The following is a 22,699-nucleotide window of genomic DNA, read 5'->3' on the forward strand; positions in this document are numbered from 1 at the left end:
AAATATAACCTTCTCTGTCTTTAAACACACAGAAAGTGTAGGCCCTAGACAGCAGATGAAATTGCACACTGCTAAGTAGCTTGGATAAGTACTGAGAAAACAGGAGACTCAGTATCGACCTTGGACTCTGCTGTTTTCCACACTGGATAGAAGGGGTGGTTGAAGAACCTTTTCCCTACCCCAGGTAGGGAAGTCCCAGGCAGTACTTGTGTTAGGCTGAGCTGCCTAACAAGAAATGGAACTTTATTTACTTGTTTACTTAATTTATACCCTATGTTTCTCCCTATGGGGGACTCAAAGAGGCTTATATTGTTCTCCATTTTTATCACAACAACCCTGTGTGGTAGGTTAGGCTGGGAGTATATGACTGGCCCAAGGTCACCTAGCAAACTTGGCACAGCAGGGATTTGAACTTGAGTCTCCCAGATCATAGTCCAAAACTCCAACCACTACTCCACACTGTCTCTTTAGAATCATAGGGCCATACTAGAGGCCTAATTGAGCTCCTAGGCTGCCAGTTCCGTATCCTTAACCAATGAGAAATGTTGATATCAGAAAAACAAATTCCTACCTAGCTCTTGAATGTTACATGTGCACCCAAACATACTACCCTCTTACCTAATACGCTCAGGCAGAGAATGCTGTTCCTCTATTAGGCAGGCAAACCACGCGGTTTAGCTACAAAATACATTTTCTCCACATCCTTGCCAGGTCCACAATCAGAGGTGCATTGAAAGTTCCATGCTAGGTATTTAATCCCCAATCATGTATGGCTCAGATTCATTTCTCATTCATTCTTCCATCATTCATTTATTAAACGTCTAGCCCTCCCTCCCCGCAAACAGGCTCAGGGCGGGTTACAATTTCAATACATATTAAAACCACAATAAAAATGACAGCATCAGTTATAATAAAAACACAGTTCAGAACAGCGGCTTAGTGCAGCCCACCCCTGCCAGCAGTGCACATGGGTGGGGGAGAGGAAGCCATAATTTATACCCCCACTACAACTCATATGAGGGGTAAAGATACTATATCGCCCCTCTGATAAGAGACCAGCAGTGGAGGCTCCCAGATGGATACAGGACTGGCCTCAACCATATACCTGGCGGAACAACTCAGTCTTGCAGGCCCACCGAAAGCATAAAAGATCTTAGCGGGCCTGTGTATCTACACAGTGCATGGAGAAAAGGTGCTTAAGCCTGCCTCTCCCCTCCCCCAGAGCTGTTTTTGTGGCTTAAAACAACCCCCAGGGCTGCTGTTTTCCCCTTTAGGGGAACTTATTGCAGACCATTAGTACACACGGTTCCCCCAATGGGGCAATAGTGCCCCCAAGTCTTTTCAGGTCAAGAAAGCATAGGGGTAGGGTTGCCAGCTCCAAGTTGGGAAATCTCTGGAGATCTGGGGGGTGAAACCTGGAGAAAGTGGGGTTTGGGGAGATAAAGGACCTTGGCATGGCATAATTCCATAGAGTCCACTCCCAAAGTAGCCATTTTCTCCAGGTGAACTGATCTCTGTGGCCTGGAGACCAGTTGTAATTCCGGGAGATCTCCAGCCACTACTTGGAGGCTGGCAACCCTAGATAGCGGGGAGGCTTAAGTCCCTGCTCCAGTGAGATGTGGTCCCAATTCAAACCAGCCAACATGGAACCCTCAATGCACGTCTGATCACGTGGATTTGGGGAAGACACAACAATGGATATAATCTTTCCTCTTGATAGCAAAAGCTGCAGCTGTATAAGTAGCGATGAAATGCAATCTTTGTGGTGCAAAAAAGCACAGCTGGGCTCAAAGGCATTTAGCCTTGAACTACTACGTCAATATAATTATATCTTTTTGAAAAATAAATCGTTTTATGGCTATATATAACATTTTAGAAAACGGTTCACAATCGCCTTTCTGTTCATATAAAAATGACAACATCTCAGTGGTATATTTTCATATGGGTAGCACCTTAAATCAAGCTTAAAAGGGGCCCTCGGAGCCAGCTTTCCATGTTGTTAGAGATTTGATGCTGATGCAGGATGACATTTTTTACAAAATACACAGAACTTGGTACAGTTCCTGGTGAATCCCATTAAAAGAAACAATGTAGAACAAGGTGGGCCAGTATGACCAAGGCCATTTCCACACACATTGAATAATGCACTTTCAATGCACTTTAGCAATCCTTTGGAAGTGGATTTTTTCTTCCACACATGGGAACGCAGTTCCAAATGTTCAATAAAGAGTATTGAAAGTGGATTATCCAACGTGTGCGGAAGCAGCATAAGGCTCTCTTGTCAAATATTCATTTTTTAAACCTACTTTAAAATGCTCTTTGATGTAAAATATGATGGCTTTCTTCTTTTCCAAGCTAATCTGACGTTTACTTCAATATTTGAGCCTTTTTTGCACGGGCAATTTTTGCCGCTTTTGGCTCCAAGACTTCTTTGGGTTTTCTTCCAAATTCCCGCTTTTGTCACCTGGAGATTAGTTGTAATTCCAGGAGATCTCCAGCCACCACCTGGAGGCTGGCAGAAACAAAAACAAGATAGCCCGCGATATACTGACTAGGGTGTAAAACGACAGTCAATAGAGCAATAAAGCAAAGAAGATAATAAATCCTTCTGTGGAAAATATTCTAATATGGAAATGTATAGTTTTATGTCTGTCATATAAGGTCTCTGTACCCAAAGTGAGTAAATTCTTAAAATGCTATTGCAAATTGGTGAAGGATATATACACTGGAAACGCAGGATGCAAATAGTTAAGGTGCTAGTCCTCAAAGAGTAATCATATTGCACACGGAAATATTAAAGTGCATGAATAGCAGCAAATGACAGAATTTGTCTACAGAGCATATCCAACAATCAAACATGAGTCCAACATCCAGAGGAGTTAGCCGTGTTAGTCTGTAGTAGCAAAATCAAAAAGAGTCCAGTAGCACCTTTAAGACTAACCAATTTTATTGTAGCATAAGCTTTCGAGAATCAAGTTCTCTTCTTCAGATGCATGATCCGAACTGGTCAAATACAGAAGAGGAGGGGAGAGAGGGGAGAAAGAAGGGACATATATCACAAGGAGACAGAATGCAATTAGCGTGGAGGCAGTCAAAACATTCCTTTGCTTGGAAATGTAAACATCTCCTTTTGGTGTGCAGTCAGTTTGCCGTATTAGTTTGTAGCAGTGAAAGTATCCAATTCCTATGTAGTATAAGCCTTCGATGACCACAGCTCTCCCTGCCAGCTGCATCTGACAAAGAGAACTGTGGTTCCCGAAAGCCCACACCAGGCGTCACTGGGCTCCCCCAGACCACGCCTCTGTAAAGGGAATCTGTTACCTGTGATAATGTGATAACCATTCATAGTCTCTATTCAGTCCCAGCTTGACAGAGTCAAATTTGCATATGAATTCCAATTCAGCAGCCTCCCGTTGGATTTTGTTTTTGAAAGGTTTCTGTTGAATCACAGCGACCTTTAAGTCTTTGGTGGAATGTCCTGGTAGATTGAAGTGTTCTCCCACTGTTTTTTGGACGTTTCCATTTCTAATGTCAGATTTGTGTCCATTTATTCTTTTGCGTAGAGTTTGGCTGGTTTGTCCAATGTACAGAGCAGAAGGACATTGTTGGCACATGAGGGCATATATCAGATTGGAGGATGAGCAGCTGTAAGAGCCAGAGACAGTGTAGTTGATGCCATTGGGTCCTGTAATTGTATTCCCTGGGTAGATATAGGGGCAAAGCTGGCATCTGGGTCTGTTGCAGGGCCTGGTACCTGTGCTGGTGACTCTGCTGGCCGATTCATGATTGTAAGTGAGAAGTCGTTTAAGATTGGGGGGCTGTCTGTAGGCAAGGAAAGGTTTTCCACCCAGGACTTCTGAGAGAGAGGTATCATTTTCCAGGATGGGTTGTAGCTCACTGATGATACGTTGGATGGGTTTGAGCTGGGAGCTATAGGTGACAACCAGTGGTGTTCTGTTGTTAGTTCCTTTAGGTTTGTCCTGGAGCAGACTGTTTCTGGGTACTAGTCTGGCCCTGTTGATTTGTTTCTTCACTTCATTTGGTGGGTACTGTAGTCTCAAAAATGCTTGTTGTAAATCTCTTAAATGTGAGTCTCGGTCGAGAGCATTGGAGCAGATACGGTTGTAACGTAAGGCTTGGCTGTAGACAATAGACTGAGTGGTATGTTTAGGGTGGAAGCTGGAGGCATGTAGATATGAGTATCGGTCTGTTGGTTTCCGGTATAAGGTGGTATTTATTCGTCCATTATGTAGTTGTACAGTGGTGTCCAGGAAGTGTACCTGTTGTGTAGAGTGGTCCAGGCTTAGGTTGATAGTAGGGTGAAAGTTATTGAAGTCCTGATGAAATCTCTCAAGGGCTTCCTTCCCATGGGTCCAAATGATGAAGATGTCATCCAGGAATCTTAAGTATAGTAGTGGTTCCAGTGGATGGGAACTGAGGAAGCGTTGCTCTAAGTCTGCCATGAATATGTTAGCATATTGTGGTGCCATGCGTGTGCCCATGGCTGTGCCATTCACCTGTAGATATAAGTTGTCACCAAATTCGAAGTAATTGTGAGTGAGTACGAAGTGACAAAGTTCAGTGGCGAGGTTTGCTGTGGTTTTGTCTGGGATAATATTCCGTATGGCTTGCAGTCCATCTGCATGTGGGATATTGGTGTACAAGGCCTCCACATCCATGGTTGCTAGGATGGTGTCATCTGGTAGGTTGTCAATGGACTGTATTTTCCTGAGGAAGTCAGTGGTGTCCCGTAAGTAGCTGTGTGTTCTGGTGGCATAGGGTCTGAGGATAGAGTCCATGTATCCCGAGACTCCTACTGTGATGGTGCATTTTCCTGAAACAATTGGGCATCCTGGGTTACCTGTTTTGTGGATTTTGGGTAGTAGGTAGAATCTTCCTGGTCGTGGTTCCTGGGGTGTGTCTGTATGGATGCATTCTTGTATGTCCATGGGGAGTGTTTTTAATATTTTATTGAGTTCCCTTTTGTATTGCTCCGTGACTGCCTCCACGCTAATTGCATTCTGTCTCCTTGTGATATATGTCCCTTCTTTCTCCCCTCTCTCCCCTCCTCTTCTGTATTTGACCAGTTCGGATCATGCATCTGAAGAAGAGAACTTGATTCTCGAAAGCTTATGCTACAATAAAATTGGTTAGTCTTAAAGGTGCTACTGAACTCTTTTTGATGAGTCCAACAGTAAAGCAAGTCCAAAAAACACTTATATCGCAATGGTATTAGAGGAAATAAGACTCGACACTTGCTCTATTGACTGTGTCTTATTGCGTCCTAGTCAGTATATCACGGGCTATCCTGTTTTTGGTCTGCCAGTTCTCACCGTGATTTTCTCTCCTTGTTGTGCCACCACCTGGAGGCTGGTGTGACAACCCTACTTGCAGAGCCAATGGGCAACTGGGTAGCTGTCCTGGGCCCCATGTGTGTGGAGATCTTTACTGGCCCCAGCAGAGGGGGGAGAAGAAGAGCAGGCTCCTGCGGCCACTTGCACCTGCTTCATCTGTGACTCTGATTGGCTTCCAGCAACAGTGGTGGCTGCCTGCCACCTTACAACAGGCCACTTCCTGTTTTTCCCCAGCGGAGGTGAGCAGTGATTCTGGAGCCCCCTCCTGCACTTTTGCCCAGGGCCCCTGAATCGTTAAGACCGTGCCTGTTTTTATGCATGGGCTCTTCAAGCAAGGTTGTGTCGGCTTACTCACCCGCTAGAGACCAAACTGTTGGTGATACAGGAGAGCAGTCTAAAGCCTGAAAGAAAGCCACTGTACGTAGTGTACACATGCTTAAAATCCCACCCAACATCCCATCCTAAAGCAAACTGAGGTCAACAGAGGATCAGTGAATCATCAGGGACAGTGTTCTTCAGTTTCTCCTATGGCTTACTATCTTATCTCAGGTGTTATCAGCTCTGATTACAAGCCAGGGAGCTTGTACTGAAAAGGCTCTTGACCCTCAGTATAATCCAAGACCTCTTTTTCTGCCTACAGAGACACAATCTAAAATAAACATCACAGGGCAATGCGGACGGCCTCAATCTATTACGATCTGTTCTGAAACCCGATAGCCTCCGCTACTTTCACCCAGGCCAAGCGGTTTCCTCAACAGAGTTGACAACTGACTAGGAAGAAAATAAACTAGCCTGGACAACTCCATCCTCCTTTCTGTCCAATCCGGGACACCAAAGCATCTAACAGTTAAAACATGTATAATAAAAATACATCATAAAATGAATTCAAAACCAGAGCTAAAAATACATATAAATGTAAACCACAAGACAGCAAATTAAAACATAAGGCAGGAATGAAAGAGCATTGAGGAAACACCAGAGAAAACAAAAAAGCCTTTGCCTGCTGACAGAAGACAGTGATAGAAGGGGGTGGATGAATGTCCCTGGAGAGGCAGATCCATAATTTTGGCACCACAACCAAGAAGGCTCTCTCTTGAGTTGCCACCTGTTTAGCTTCAGAAAGCAGAAGCACCTGAAGAAGGGCCTCAGAAGATGACTGTAGCTGTTGAATAGCTTTATATAATAAAGGATAACAACAACAACAACAACAACAACAAACTTTGTAAACCGCTCTGAGTGGGCATTAAGTTGTTCTGAAAGGCGGTATAAATGTTGTTGTTGTTATATCGGAGCAGGCAGTCCTTAAAGTATACTGCTCCCAAACTGTACAGGGCTTTAAAGATCAATGCCAGAACTTGCAATTGGGCACTTCGAACTAATTGGGAGCCAATGTCGCTGTTGCTTTATCAGGAAGAAAATAGCCTGGAAACAAATACTATCGTCTGCTAACATCAACTGGTCAAGCTACTATTAAAGCTGGCCCATTTCAGGATCATACCACCTCTTGTTTTTAATATCATCAGACTTTTTACTAGGTTATTTTCCCTCCCTAGCTGACCCCTCCCACATACAGTTTTTAAAAACCTGCTAAAATTAGTTTTGGTGAAAATCCATTGTGTCTGTGTTATGTGCCATCAGGTCAACTCTGACCTATGGCGATCCTACAAATGAGAGATCTCCAAAATATCCTATCATTAACAGACTTGCTCAGATCCTGCAAACTGGAGGACGTGGCTTCCTTTATTGAGTCCAGCCACCTTGTTTTGGGGCTTCCTCTTTTCCTACTGCCTTCCACTTTTCCTAGCATTATTGACTTTTCCAGAGAATTTTGTCTTCTCATGATGTGACCAAAGTGTGACAGCTTCAGTTTTGTCATTTTAGCTTCTGGAGAGAATTCAGGCTTGATTTGATCTAATAACCACTTATTAGTCTTTTTGGCCATCTATGGTATCTGCAAAGCTCTCCTCCAGCATCACATTTCAAACTAATCAATTTTCTTCCTGTCAGCTTTCTCCACCGTCCATTAAGTAGCCATATTTCTCCAAAATTTGACAGGCTTGGGATGGATGGCTATACTATCCATGTTTTGAATGTCCTAAATTATATTAATTGGAGATGTCCTAATAATCAGCTCCCCTAAACTTTCTGAGGTTCAGTTTTTGGAAGCATGATGAATATTAATTATAAATTCATATTAAAATATTCTAGCTCTATGATCTTTCTGATGGTTTCTGATCTTTCCAATTTTCCCCTTTACTAATTGTAGAACCATGCATACTTCGTTACTTAGAAAAAGAGCAGGATACTAAAGTATGCATTAAAATAATGTATAAAATACAATTCTTTTGTATTCTGGAAAATTGTTAGACTTTAGATACATCTTTATTTTATTTTGTGCTCAAGGGCGGCTATATTGAACAGATGTTTTCACAATGCAAGGCTAATAAAAGCCCCTGTCTAGCTCGCACTCATGATCCCCAAACCAGGTTTTATATCATTTCCAGCAGATTCTTTTCTTTGCTCTGGATATTTACAAGTGATACTAAAATACTTTTTGGACTGAAATTCATCTGTTATGAAGGATCTTAATGCAGCTTCCTAAATGAAAGAGGTTCATTGTTAAACCAATTATACATTCTAGTCCATTATGGTCCCCCACCCCCCATTTATTTTACAGTATAGCAGTTTAGGAGACAACATAGGTTGAAGTGCCACTTGGGAAGAATAATTGCTTTTATTTTCAATAAACTTATAGAGGAAGGGAACTTATTTATTATTTATCAATATGCTTCTCTATTGCCTTTATTTGCATATAGGGAACTCCAGGCAGTTTACAAAAGAAAAAACAAGCAACCGATTTTCAAAACCAAAACAATACAAAAAGACAGTCTTAAGGATTAACCAGCAGATTAGATTGTTTTAAGTTAAAGGCTCTTTTATACAGCCTATGAACCACAGCAAGGGATAATATGGCCCAGACTTTTATCGGCAGCCCATTCCATAGCTCTGGAAGTATCGCTGGGAAATCATTATCACTGAAATGGGCTGGCAAAGATTCCTCAACTTCCTACAGGGTGGACAGAAAAGAAGAGTTGGCACAAAGATCATAATTGGTGTGCAAATTCACACAATCCCAGGCCATGCAAAGTTGTAAAGGTTTAAACGGGTACTGTTAATGTTGCTCAGAAACTATAAAGGGCAGCCAATATGAACGCTCCAGAACCAATGTCATATGCTGGCAGCATCAGGTTTTAGTCAGAAGATGGGCTGCTGTGTTCACCTGGAAACTAGAGTAGGTCACGGTCTTTAAAGGGTACTTCCACGTACAGCACACTATTTCTGGAGCTAGAGAGAAAAACCAGATTGCCTCTCTCTGTGCTCTTTTTCCTTGAGTGGAAAGAAGATACTTTCAGTGCCTCTTCAGAGATCTTTATAAGAGCTTGGCACTCTTATCCTGTTCTGTAAACTTGCACATTTCTTGGTGCATTTGCAACTTAGGAGAAAAATTCAAGGGCAGGATATATTGATAGAGAGTTTCTTCCCATTAGCGGCACCAAACCAAGAAACACAGTCTTGGCTTGGGCTTTAAAGTGGACCCAGCCAAATGGTCTAGCTGACTGAAATCGGAATCAGGTTGGCAACTGCAAGTAGCATCTGCAAAGGAAGAAGGCACTAAATCTTGCTTTTGGGAGGGACGGGGGTGTATGCTTCCTCACATGGTCACTTAGGGGACTGTGGTACAGAGGTCCCGAGTGACGTCATTGCACAGGCCTCAGGAGAGCTTTGTGCTGGGCCATTTTGGGCCCCAAATGGGCCGATTCTTTGAGAACTGGACCAGCGTGAAGCGCAGAAGCGCTCCCAGGGCCTGCGTGATGACATAACTCCTGGAAGTGATGTCATCACGCCACCGTCGGGAGGAAGTGTGTGTTTTGTGCACAGGTAAAGATCTCCTAAAGGTGAGTGCCAAGTCGCCCCCCTGCTGCTGGCAGGGTAAGGGGACCTGGCAACCCAAATTCTAGAACCACCTGCTGACAATAACAAACAGTCCTACTTCAGAAAGGGCTCACATTCTTGGCTAACTAATTATCTTATAACTTTAAACACAAGACAAGGTTATCTATGTCTGAAACATTTTCTTAAAGTATATAAAAATTGTTAGTTCATTCTCGCTACTTTTTATCTTAACAAAGTCTACGTAAAATTAGTGATTACAACTTTCTCATACATATGAATATCTTTTGGCCTTCCACCAATACACCCATCTTTGAATCATATTTTTACTTCTGTGAAGTTAGACATCCCTGCTATTCTCAGACACGCTCTGCACCTGGACCTTAACACAAAGTATTTATTGATGTGGGTTAGACAGCTCTTCTAATCTACACAAGACTGTACAACTTTGTTACTCCTCAGTTTCACGCCCCTCTCCAAGGCTGTTCTATTCTAGGCCTCTAGATTCTCTTTTGTGGCATGTCTAGCTGAGGGGCCAGGATTGCCCCATTTCTGTGTGCAAAGACATCGTCTGTGATCTTGGTCAAATCCAGCAACAACTCCCCTATATTTCTAGCTATATCTGTGACAATTAGATAGCATTCTTATTATTTTATAAACAAAAATCTTAGTTTTGAACTCTTATGGTATATTCCTCAGCACAAATCTGTGACAATTACAGTGTCCAGAATGTTTACCAATAGCGTTTGAAACAATGTTATGCGATGCTGCCCCCTACTGTTTTAAAACATCTCTCAGAGTTCTTTTTTAAACTCAAAGGCATATGAATTCTGAAATGCTGGCCTGGCTTTTATTTTGCTCAGCCCCCCTCTTTTATCACCGGAATTTAATGCTGGGTTTTTAGTGAGTATTCTTTGGAATTTAGAAGTCTATATTTTACAAAGGTAAAATTTACTAAGACCCAAGAAGACTGATTTATGGTATAACTGTTACTATAGGTGAATAAGGGGTGGGCAGGCAGTCTTAACTTTCTTGACCTAGCCCTGCCCTTACTCAAAGTGACTATGGCAAATACGAGCCACTGTGTTTTAGTGTTTAGAGTGCTGCACTAGGCCCAACAACACCTATGTTCAAATCTCCATTCGGTACAGGTTGCTAGCTCCAATTTGGGAAATTCTTGGAGATTTGGGGCCGGGGGGGGGAGCCTAGGAAGGGTGGGGTTTGGGGAGGGAAAGGACTCAGCAGGGTATAATGCCATAGAGTCCACCCTCCAAAGCAGCCATTTTCTCCACGGGAACTGATCTCTGGGGCCTGGAAGTCAGATGTAATTCCAGGAGATCTCCAGCCACCACCTGGAAGGTGGCAACTCTACTGTTCAGGCATGAGGCCCAACTTGTTTTTGAATGCTCAGGGCCCTGATTTGGATCAGAAGTATGTTGGAGGGGGACAGGGTATAATCCCAAAGCTACCACCACGTGTCATGACGACTCCCTTTCTCTTGTGTAGTTAGATGTTGCCTTAAACCTTCTTGTTCTTACAACTTCTGGGTAAATAATCCTGCCACCAGGAATTAAATTCCAAACTAATTAATTTAATCTCCCCCCCCCCCCCCCGCAAATAATAGGCTCAACGGTTAGGCTTCTTCTTTGGACTATGTGGCCTTGAGGATTAGAATGGGATATATAGAAATCACATACATTCTGGGGTGGAAAAAAACAATCACGTGCAGAAGGGTGAACAAAAAAACCCCCCACCAATACAAACTTCTATTAGTACAGGAAGTGTATTGGTTTCACACTATTTCTTCAGCTTGATGGTTTCAAAGATAGTTATCTGTTCTTAAAGTTTCTTTACTTAGGCTCAGTCACACAAAGTAATTTTCCACACAGATCTTTAAGAGAATAAACTCCACATGGACTTAGATTCATTCAGGCCTTTCCACACAGCTTGCCTGATTTAGACAGACCAACCTCTCACTCAGATATACAAAGCAATAGACCAGTAGCACCTATAAGACTAACAAAATTTGCGGTAGGGTATGAGTTTTTGTGAGCCACTGCTCACTTCTTCAGATATAGCTAGAATGTGAGTCCATCTGTCCTTGTATCTTGGGAGAGTGAAGTGATTGCAGAAGCCGAATGATAGCCGGTGAATGACAATGGCCGTGATTGAATAGGTGGGGTTTGCATTCACCAGCTATTATCATTCGGCTTCTGCAATAATTCCACTGGGAGGATTGTAGCTCTTACCACTGAACACAGCCGAAGAATATGGTTGTCAAAAAATCTGGAGGGGAAAAAAAAGTCCCATTCCTTTAATGGAGGCTTGATGTATAGAAATGGGGAGCTGAAGCTTTTCATGACATGGAGATAAATAACATGCACCTGGTAAATAACATCCCATTAAGCTTCTGTTAAAAGGGGAGGCCAGTTGGCATACAACCCTACAGAAGGGTGAAGCAGATGTCGTGCCCTTACTAGAGAACAGTCTTCGAATGGCCTTGGTAAAGGCATCGTATCACCTTTATAGGCACTCACTGGCAGAAGCTGGAATTGTTCCTGTCACCACCAAGTATGGTAATGCTCCTCTTGGGTCTTTGTTTTGTACCACAGATTGCTTATAGTTAGTGATGTAGCAATGGAGGTACTCTACCACCAAACTCAGCGTTATTTTCTGAATAAAGTGATCCTTTAAAAAAAACCCTATGAATAAATGTTATGTGTTTTTTGTCTGTAAAATGTGGCTTTTTCGGTGGTCAAACAAGTCCCATCTCTGGATTCTAATGAAAAGCAACCTCCCCAAGGGGAGAAGATCACAACTGTCAAATATGGTGAGATAATCTTAGTTAATTTGGAAGAATATTATATTTTAACCATCTTTAAGTTTGACCCCCCCACACACACATTTGTTACATTTGCCTAATTATCTGTAACCATTTTTGTTTGTTTGTGGGTTGCTAATTTGTTAAGAAAAGAAGATTTTATAATGCCAGTCACAGAACTGTTCTTTTGTTTCTTCTTGAATTTCTTCCCAGATCTGAACTGTACTTGCTGTAAGTATTTGATTTTCATTTTCACTCTGATCACTTCCTTTTTAAAACCACATACTCACTCAAATTCTGGCTTGGAACGGACAGTCAAATGACACAAGGCACTGGAGTTCCAAAACTGCAATTTCCAATGTGTTATCTAGCTCTATAAAGCCTTCACAGTGGAGCCCCATATTCACTAGCTGTAATATTGGTGAGAGGCAGTTTACCACCATGTACTTTCCTTGATTCAAAAACAGCCCCAAGACAGAAAAAAAGGGATATGCACCATCATGGGTTTTGCCCCCCTTCTGGAGCTAAAACTAGTCTGAGGGGAGCATTTTTGACTGGGGAAATAGCATGGTTGTGGAATAAACCACTTATCTCTGTTGCACTACACTGTAATGGCTACAATTGACACCCCCTCCCTTTCTCAAGAAAGCCCTTTCAGTGGCTTTCTTGAGCCAAACAACACTTCAGTTCTAATCACAATACTCCAAAATCGAAGTCTAGTTGACTCAAGGAGGGGTGATCCTGAGGCGAGAAGTGATATTTGGGTTCAAAATTACAGTAGGGGATTTACATTGAGATCTTCAGGGACCCATTCAATGATATATAAATAACTAGTTAGCTAGCTAATGTTTATGTACCCAGAAGTAATGAGGCCTTAGCACATGAAGGGGAAATGTGGTATAAAGGTATGAGGGAATAAATAGGTCCCTGTGGCAAATCTTTAAGAATCACACTCCAATGTAATCCATGAATGACTGCACTTGATTTGTGCAGTCACCAAACAGGAGAGAATTGTTGTGGGGTTTTTTTACCACATCATATTGCTACCTAATTAATGACATTTTTACTCAGACAGCAGTTCAGCACAGCTCAAGCAATATGTCCAGTCACTCAGAAGAATCCTGGTGATGATAAAATCCATAAAAAGATGAAAACATCTATTAACAAAATTCAGAGAGTCAGCCAGCATGTCAGTCAGTCAGTGAGAGAACTATACATAAACAAAATGTGCACTATTCACAACAGCAACACAATTTTCACACACACACACACACACACACACACACACACACACACACACACACACACACACACACACACAAATTGCTCATGTCCATAGAGATGGCAGTATGGAAAGAGCAGCTGAGGTAGAAAGAAAACATCAAAAAGTGTCTGTTTCCAGAAAGCACATGACACATTCAAACAAGTCCAGTTTTTTTGCACTGTGCTTTTATGTGACAAAATAATTGCAATTTTGGTTTGGCAACTGTACAGAAAAAATAATATAATACAGGATGCGTTTGTAACTCAAGCATCTGTAAGAGATGCTTGTCCAAAGCTTTCTTGGAAACCTCTAAGGAAGGAGATATGACAATCTGCCTAATAATGAAAGAAAAGACCACTGCCTTGATGGCTCAGCCCAGGATGTGAAAGCACGTGACACAATACTCTTGCCCAAGCAGAGCATGATTGTATCTGGTTTGTGTTTGGCCGACAGGCTATCTGGGAACCCTATACATGCCACCTTAATCTCCCTGGAGGGTAACAAATATGATTGCATGTACGTTTGCCAGCCTCAAGGTGGAGCCTGGAGTTCTCTGATCTCCGCTGGGGGAAATGGCAGCTTTGGCAAGTAGACTGTACGGCATCATATCCCTGCCGGGCTCCTATCCCAGGCACTGACCCCAAATCTCCAGGGAACGGCCAGGCTGGAGCTGGCAACCCTGTGTGTAGGAAAGGTTTGTTCATTTTAGGGACCCATGGAAAGAGTACAGCATGTCTGTATGTGAACTACACACAGACACATTATACTCACAGTAAAAAGCCCATCAGTAGTCAGGTATCTTCATTTTTGCCTTTCTCCCAAGCTAAACTTGAACAGTGCCATCAAATGCACCACTTTATATGAGTGAATGTCTGCTCTTCACTCTTTATATGAATGAATGTCATTCACTCATATAATGAGCAGACATTCACTATACGAGTGAATGTCTGCTCTTCCGTTATTTGGAAGAGGGTAATTCAGAGGGCATTTTCACCCCTGAGAACGAGTCTTGTTTTTCCCATTCTGCCCCTTCCCTTCTTTCCTCCCTTGGCAATCAGAGGCAGCAGCTATTTCCCTGAAGCCCCTGCTGTAACCAAAGTGAGATGAAGGTGGGGGGCGGCCTTGGCTTATATGTCTTAATATTTATTTACTTCATTTATACTCCAATTTTCTCCCTAATGGTGCAACAAAGCAGCTTACAACATTCTCCCCTAATCTATCTTCACAATCACCCTATAATGTAGGTTAAAATCAGTGGGTTGGGTGGGAATAAAGGAGGTGTGGGGAGTATCTTTGATCTTTGCCCCAGGCCTTAGACTCACTAGCCTCCCCTGTCTGGCAGTGAAGTTGGACAGTGAAGAAAGCTAACAGAAAGAAAATTGATTCATTTGAAATGTGATGCTGGAGGAGAGTTTTGCAGATACCATGGCTGGCCAAAAAGACAAATAAGTGGGTACTAGATCAAATCAAGCCTGAATTCTCCCTAGAAGCTAAAATGACTAAACTGAGGCTGTCGTACTTTGGTCACATCACGAGAAGACAAGATTCTCTGGAAAAGTCAATAATGCTAGGAAAAGTGGAAGGCAGTAGGAAAAGAGGAAGACCTAAAACGAGATGGCTGGGCTCAATAAAAGAAACCACATCCTCCAGTTTGCAGGATCTGAGCAAGTCTGTTAATAATAGGACATTTTGGAGGTCTTTCATTCATAGGGTCACCATAGGTCAGAGGCAACTTGACGGCACATCACACGCACCCCTGTCCGGCAGTGGATCTGCCTGCTAGTGTTGGCATGGCATAAAGTGCACACAGCAGCTGTGACATTTCTTGGCCTGCCTTTATCTCTGCCTACTCATCAGTGCCCCCTCAAGCCATGTCCTCGCTAGGTCAACACATTTTATCAAGTGTGTCCTGTATTTTTGTTGAAGCCATCTGGCAACACTATATATAATAAAAATAGAAGGATTTAAAACATCAAACATACATTGTTAAGATGGAAGGGAAGGCAGCATGGTATAGTCTGATCTCATCAGATCTCGGAAGCTAAGCAGGGTCGATACTTGGATGCGTGACCACTAAGGAAGACTCTTCAGAGGAAGGCAATGGCAAACCACCTCTGCTTCTCACTTGCCTGGAAAGCCCCTTGTGCTGGGGTTGCCATAAGTTGATTGTGACTTGACAACACACACTCGTTGAGCTGAGAGTGCTCTTCGTGCAATACGTTTGACGACACATACAGGGCTAACATGCTACAGGCAACAGTCCTGGTAGGCATAATCACCATTTTATCTGTACGGTGCAAAAAATGGATATTCCATTTTGGAATTGGAATACACGCCCCAGAATCCCATGTGTTGGTCTTTCAGATAAAATGGTGAATGAAGGTACTGGATCATATGTAGTGCATTCACCCTGTATGCATATGCAAATGTATGAAGACATATTGAAGAGACCAGTGCGATCAGAAAGGTTTTGGATTCCCTACACACTCTTGAATGAAGTCACACAAACTTCATGGGTAAGAACATTCCAGAGCGCTGAGGAAACCCCAGAGAACACCCTGCTACACATAGAAACCTATCTGGCTTTCCTGAAAGACAGAACTGTGAGTAATTAGCTATCTGACCACCCATCCATCCAACACACTTCTATCCTTCTCAGCATACATGGATATCCCTTTTACCTGTACACCAATCCTGTGAAGTAGGTTAGTGAGGCCCAAAGTCACCCACTGAGCTTAATTATTGTCACTAAGAGGAAAAATGAAGGCGGAGAAAGACCCAACACAAGGAGAATCAGGTAACCGAAAAGGTTGAGAAAAACAAAACAAATGCAAACTATAATACAAAACTGGAAAAGTAACACAAAATTATTGAATAGAATGTGGAGCAGGTACTTAAACAGCATCTCTACATATGGTTCCACAGTTTAGCACTTTCCCCTTGTATAATGCAAATTAAGAACAAAATATGCCAATATACATAGGGATGTCATACGGACAGCTTTCAAATGACCAGGTACAATTATATAAATATAACCAAAAATGTTTCAGACGAAAGGCCTTCCTCAGAGGTTCTGAATGAATTGCTACGCACCATAAAATGTAACGGGCCTAACCAGGCATAGAATGAAGCAGAGAATGCTATAAATGGTCATGGAAAAGGTAAGCCCCAACTCTCCACTGAAAATGAATATATATGCCTCGGGCACAACAATAGGAATGAAGGAATTTACTGTTCTTGTCACAGCACGATTTTCTCTAACCTGGCCTAGAGAGGTTCACGGGTCACTGGAAATACCTTTATTTCATTTTGGCTTGTTTTTTTCAACCCTAGTCACTCTTAAAAGCTTATACCCTGGAAACTCGTTAGCCTTCAAGGTGCTACTAGATTTGTTCATCTAATGTAGACTAGCCACCTGGAATACATACCACACTGGCTGTCTTAAATCCTTGGACCTTTTGTATGGGAGTCAATAGGATATATATGAGATCACCAGGACCAAAACTGTTTATGGCTTTATACATTGTATCTTCAACCTGGCCCTGAAAAATATAGGCCAGTACAGTTGCTTTGATTTTGGTGTAACACGCTTCTGGCTACTAACAAAAAAATTTGATAGCTGTTCTTGTCACCAGGACAGGATAAACAAAGTAAGAATTGAAAAGCCTTTTGTGGACTGGGAAATGCTCTAAAGGGGATTATTAGGATACTAGGATAGGCCACATGGTGGCAGTCATACACTTTCCCATCTGCCTCATTTCAAAGCTTGAGAACAGAGAGAAAAACTTTCTTCTCCCAACGGAGCGGTTCCTTGAAGTGCCTTCAACAGGCCAACAACTTTGTTATGTACTGAGTGCCAAGTAGCAGTCAAGCATGAACCTGGATGATTACTCTCTGTGTTTATGAACGCTTCAGGGATTTGTGGCTAGACCTGTTCACTCCCTGCCACTTTTTTTTCTTTTGTTGTTGCAAAGAACAATGTCAAGCATTTCAAATGAATGCACATTTTGATATATTCTGCAAACATTTTGATATATTCTGCAAACATTTTGATATATTCTGCAAACCAAATGCGCCAGCAAACAGAGGTGTTTTTGCATCTGAGGAAGAGACAACCAGGCATATCTTCTTTGCATTACACACAGGAGTGCTATGCGTGGCATGGAATGTTCTAAAGATTTTTATAAAAAATAAAGGCTCTAGTCCTTATGCTCTCAGTCTCAGAGTCTAAGTTACCTTCAAAAAACTTTAACAAGTTAATGAAACATGATAACCGTTAACACGCTTACACCTCAGTTTTGTTTACACAATTGCAGTGTATTTTTTCTTTTCTGGAATGAGCAGCTCCTCCTGGGAGCTCCCAGACCAAAAATCTGAGAACTCTGCACAGAAAGGAAGCACCCTGCGGTATTTCAAGGACTTGTGCTGACATAATACATTGAATTATGCAGACCAAAGGCCTTCTGGTGCATTGCCCCTGTTTGAAAGGGAGTCAGTGGGGTAATGATTCCAAAGGGGCACTGCGCATGTGTACGCATGCGCACGCACACACGCACACAGAGGAGTCTTGTAGCACCTTGAATATTACCAATTTTTTATTCCAGCATAACATTTCATGGACTAGATTCCCCTTCGTGAATGGGAGCCCTCACTTGGCAGACATATTTGTGAGGTTTATGAAGAAAAAGAAACCCTGAACATCAGGGTCAAAGGGACATGGAATACAGGAAGTATAGGGTGAAATGTAATTGCGTATAATTCTGGATCGCCAGCCTCCAGGTCTGGAGGTCTCCCAGAATTAAACTGATCTCCAGACTACAAAGATCAGTTCCCCTGGAGAAAATGGCTGCTTTGAAGGGTGGACTTCATATTATACCCCAATGAGGTCCCTCCCTTCCCATGCTCCACCCCTAATTCTCCAGGGATTTCCCAACTCAAAGTTGGGAACCCTAACTGGGCCTTCAGCCCCAGTTAAGAGAATCGATGATAGCTATCTGGGATGAGGAGTGGGAGGGAACTAAATGCAGCTCTTCTTATTTTCGTGATGCCACTAGTCCACATGGAGGCTGTTTTTCTAAGACCCTACACACACAGCCTCCATTGTCATACATGTACACAAATATCAACTCATCATGCTGGTGATGGAATTGTTGGGAAATATTGGGGCTTGGAAACATTATGAGGAGTTATATATTTTAAATGAGTAAATAACTGTCCCATTCTCTTTAGTCATTGCCTACCTTAGGGGGAAGCCCTGACCTAGATAGCCCAGGTGAGCCTGATCTCAGCAGATCTCAAAAGCTAAGCAGGGTTGGCCTTGGTTAGTGATTGGATGGGAGACCTCCAGGGTTGCAGAGGCAGGCAATGGCAAACCACTTCTGTTAGTCTCTTGCCATGAAAACCCCACTAGGGGTTGCCACAGGTCAACTCTGACTTGAGGACACTCTCTTAACCACACACATCTTAGGGGGAAAGCCTGATTTATTTGGAAATGGGATAGGAAAAAATAAGCAATGGATATCCCACTTACAGTGGCCACAGGCAAAGTGAAATAGTCATAAAGAGCAGGAAATTTCGGTGGTAACAGTTCTTCCCTCTTCTATGAAGTTGTTGCTAAAGTCCTTCTTGGGCACTGGCTGACCTCACTGTTATGTTGACCTTAAAGGGGGACCTGTAGCAAGAAACCCTGGGGTGTTTTTCATATACTCGTTAAGACATTTATCACAAGATAATAATTCTGCCCTTATAAAATCAGCTTCCCTGTCTTCCAGATGTGGATTTAGCTATGTGGGAAGTAAAAGCACACCTCTGAACTCTATAGAAAAGGGTACCTTTGGCTCAACTCTGCATAGCCAACCTGCTCATACCAATTAAAAAGTAAAGACAGGAAAGGGGTGGTTTTCAGACAACTTTGGTTCCCTGCAGTTAGCTGTCAAACAAAAATTAAATAGTGCTAAGAGCACCACCCCTCCCAAATGGTGTTGTTGTAACACGTTAGGACCCACCCACCCCCCCTCAAACAAATGAAGAACCTTCTGTAACTGGAAAGCTTGCATCTTCCAACACCAACGAGTGGAGAAGAAATAATTTCATTTTGCATTGCTTTAGGGCAGATCTACATTAGAAACTCATATTGGTGTCATTCCACTTTAGTGATCTTGGCTTCCTCCAGTAAATTCTTGCGGACTGCAGTTTGGTCTTGAATCTTCTGGAGAGCTATGTTTCTAGAAGAGAGGATTTAAATCCCTATTGGGCATGGTATTATTCCCTGGGACTGCCACAGGAACTAGTGTTTGGGCCAAACGTATATTGCAGGGAAGAGTTTCCTCAAGGCCAGCTCTTTTCCCAAGATGGATTGGTAGATAGATCTAACAGCAGAAAAACTTTGCTTAACCCTAATAGTAGAAAAGCTTTGCTTCACCAAAAGACTCCCGTTCTCCTTCTTGCCACTGGGCACCTGGCATTGCATAAGTCCCAAATCAGGAGCTGAGTAGAGAAGGTAAGGGCTGGGGGCTTGGGGGAAGGGGAGGGAAGGCAGCTGGGTGTATGTTCGCGCTTGTTCATACTTCGAGGGCTGGGTGTGTTTCCCCCCCCTTCTTTCCATTTTCTAGCCTTTAATTGGCTGCCTTCTTTCTCTCCCATCGTTGCTGCTCCTCTGATCCAGAGCTGTGAAGGGAAGAGATCTGGAGGGGTGGAAAGAAACTTTTAAAAAAGAACCGAGGGTGACTCCCTCCCCGCTTTTTTTTCCTTTTAAATTAACGCGTCGTGGGAGTTTTCTACAAAAGCTGTTTTCTCCCATCAACTGTCCAAGGAGCTTTTAAAAAATTACTTATGACTACAAAGGTTTGTCTGCATTTTCTCTCTTTCTCCACTTTTTTCCTCCAAAGGTGCTCGGAATAGCCATTATTTTCATGGAAGGTTAAATGAAATCTTGGAGGGGGGAGCGGTAAGAGGAGAACGAACGGGGAGTTATTCCGTGTCTGGAGACCTGCAACTTTTTCTTACCTTCGCTTCAACAAAGAAAGATCTAAGAGTGCTAATGATCAGGTATTGATAACTTTTCAAGGCGAAAAGAAGCCGGAGATGTAAAGGCGAGAAAAAAGAGAAAAAGCACCAAATTGGCAAATGTTTGGGAGACGTGCCTGTTCCGGAGGTGGGCGTGCGTTACATCGTTTGCGCGGTGCAGTTCGCCTAATCTAGAGATACGAGTCGAGCGTTAATTGCGTCCGAGCGGAAAGAGCCGGCTGTTGCTGTTGGCACCTCCCAGCGCCCTTTGGCTCTGTTGCTATCCCGCGGGAAGAAAATACCTGTGTTTCGTGTTTATCAGATCCCGCGAGCTTCTAGGCTCAGACTAAGCCGGTTGTTAGGACAGACGTCTAGTTTTCGGAAGTGTAGGCATGTATAGTAGCTGGTCTCATTTCTGATATGAAGGGCAATAATAAGGTATTGACTAAAGTTCAGCCGGGACCAGGGATTTTTTTCCGTGGGAACTCAGTGGAATGGAGTTCAGGCACCTCTTAAAAATGGTCACATGGCTTGTGGCCTCACCCCTTGATCTCCAGACAGAGGGGAGTTTAGATTGCCCTCCTCCCACCAAGCAGTGCAGAGGACAATCTAAACTCCCCTCTGTTTGGAGATCAGGGGGTGGGGCCACTGGCCATTTGACCATTTTTGCCTAAGGCAATTTAAACTTTAAAAAACTCCCCCCTTGTTCCAGCTGAACTAAAGTGACATCATTGTGTGGTCTTGAGTTCCACCACCTCTTTTCCCAGAAAAAAACCCTGGCCTGGACTAAGAATTCTACCAACTCCAAGTTAGGAAATTCCTAGTGATTGGGGTGGGTGGGGGTGGAGCCTGGGGAGGGCGGAGTTTGAGAGCCAGTTGGGTGTAGTGGTTAAGAGCGTGGGACTCTGATCTGGAGAACAGGGTTTGATTCTCTGTGACTTTGGGTCAGTCACTGCTTCTAGGAGCTCTCTCAGCCCCACCCATCTCACAAGATGTTTGTTGTTGGGGTAATAATGACATACTTTGTAAACTGCTCTGATTGGGTGTTAAGTTGTCCTGAAGGGCAGTATATAAACTGAATGTTGTTATTGGGGAGGGGAAGAACCCCAGCCAGGTATAATGTCTTAGAGTCCACCCTACGAAGCTGCCATTTTCTCGGAGGTCTGGAGATCTGGTGTAATTCCAGGAGATCTCCAGCCACCACATAGAAACTGGCAACCATAAGTCTTCAAGTCACTGAACTGGTTTAAATCTTAAGCTGTGGTCCCTTGTGCCTATCATATTGAGAACCAAGCACTGGGATTCGTCTTATTTATTTTTTTAGATCAAGGTGGTGTAATATTGTAGCTAAGATGGTCAGTTTTGTGTCTGGACGTTTTCACAAATAATTACTATGTGCAAGTGTCCCAAGGGCAGGAAAGAGCACCGCTGAGCTCTCTTGTGCCATTTGTGTACATACAGAAATGTTGTTCATCTGTAGGTCAGGACGCATATGTACAATCCAGCCAATGTCAGTTTATTGCCAACTTTTTAGTTACGTGCAAGGCTCTAAATAACTTTCTACACTGGAATCAGTTGTGTGCGAATGTTGTTAACAATGGGTAGAAAATTGGAAGAAAGTCAGTGTTAAACCACATATATGTTCCTTCTAGTGATTGCTTTCAGTCCCTATTACACAAGCAGGAAATGCAAAAAGGGTTTCAGTCTTTGCAAGCGTAAAATGGCCTTTGTGTTGCCATCCTGGCTGCTCTTTACACTGGTTAGAGAAATGTGCTCAAAGGTTTGATTTGTTGTCTTTCGTATCTTCCTGGTTAACCAGAGGGGTGGCAATGCCCTTTCTCCTCTTTTTCTTTTCGTGAACTGTGGGAAACACTTGTCCCCAGATGCCTTGTGGAGACATTTATGCATAGATAGGATATAGCTAGAGAGAATCCCAGAGCATGCTTTATTTTCTCTTTTTAAAAGGCTATGGAGCTCACATCTATCTGGAAGATTTTGTCCCCTACTTCTAAACATGTGCAGCTACCATGCAGCCACTTTGGGCTGCACAAGGCTCCATTAGGGTTGCTAACTTTGGGTTGGGAAAATTCCTCAACCCAGAGCCTGGGAAAGGTGGAGCAGCCACCCTCCAAAGCAGCTATTTTCTCCAGGGAACTGACCGCTGTAGTTTGGAGATCAGTTGTAATTCTGGGAGATCTCCAGGATCCCCCTGGAAATGGACAACCCTACAAGATAACAGCTCTAAGCCTATGTAACTGGCTGTGGTTATTCATGCCTTGTGCACATCCAGGCTAGACTACAGCA

At 43.0% G+C, this 22,699-nt stretch overlaps 1 protein-coding gene across 2 annotated transcripts in view; it reads left to right on the top strand.

The window, feature by feature from the left end:
* Positions 1-20,187: 20,187 nt before the first annotated feature.
* COL14A1 (collagen type XIV alpha 1 chain) overlaps positions 20,188-22,699 on the top strand; it is a 193,169-nt gene continuing 190,657 nt past the window's right edge. For both annotated transcript variants that reach the window (XM_054985560.1, XM_054985561.1), the window contains exon 1: positions 20,188-20,233. The gene's annotated coding sequence lies outside the window, so the exon portion shown is untranslated. The remainder of the gene's footprint in view (positions 20,234-22,699) is intronic.

Source organism: Eublepharis macularius, chromosome 7 (assembly GCF_028583425.1).
Source record: "Eublepharis macularius isolate TG4126 chromosome 7, MPM_Emac_v1.0, whole genome shotgun sequence".
Lineage (NCBI taxonomy): Eukaryota > Metazoa > Chordata > Lepidosauria > Squamata > Eublepharidae > Eublepharis > Eublepharis macularius.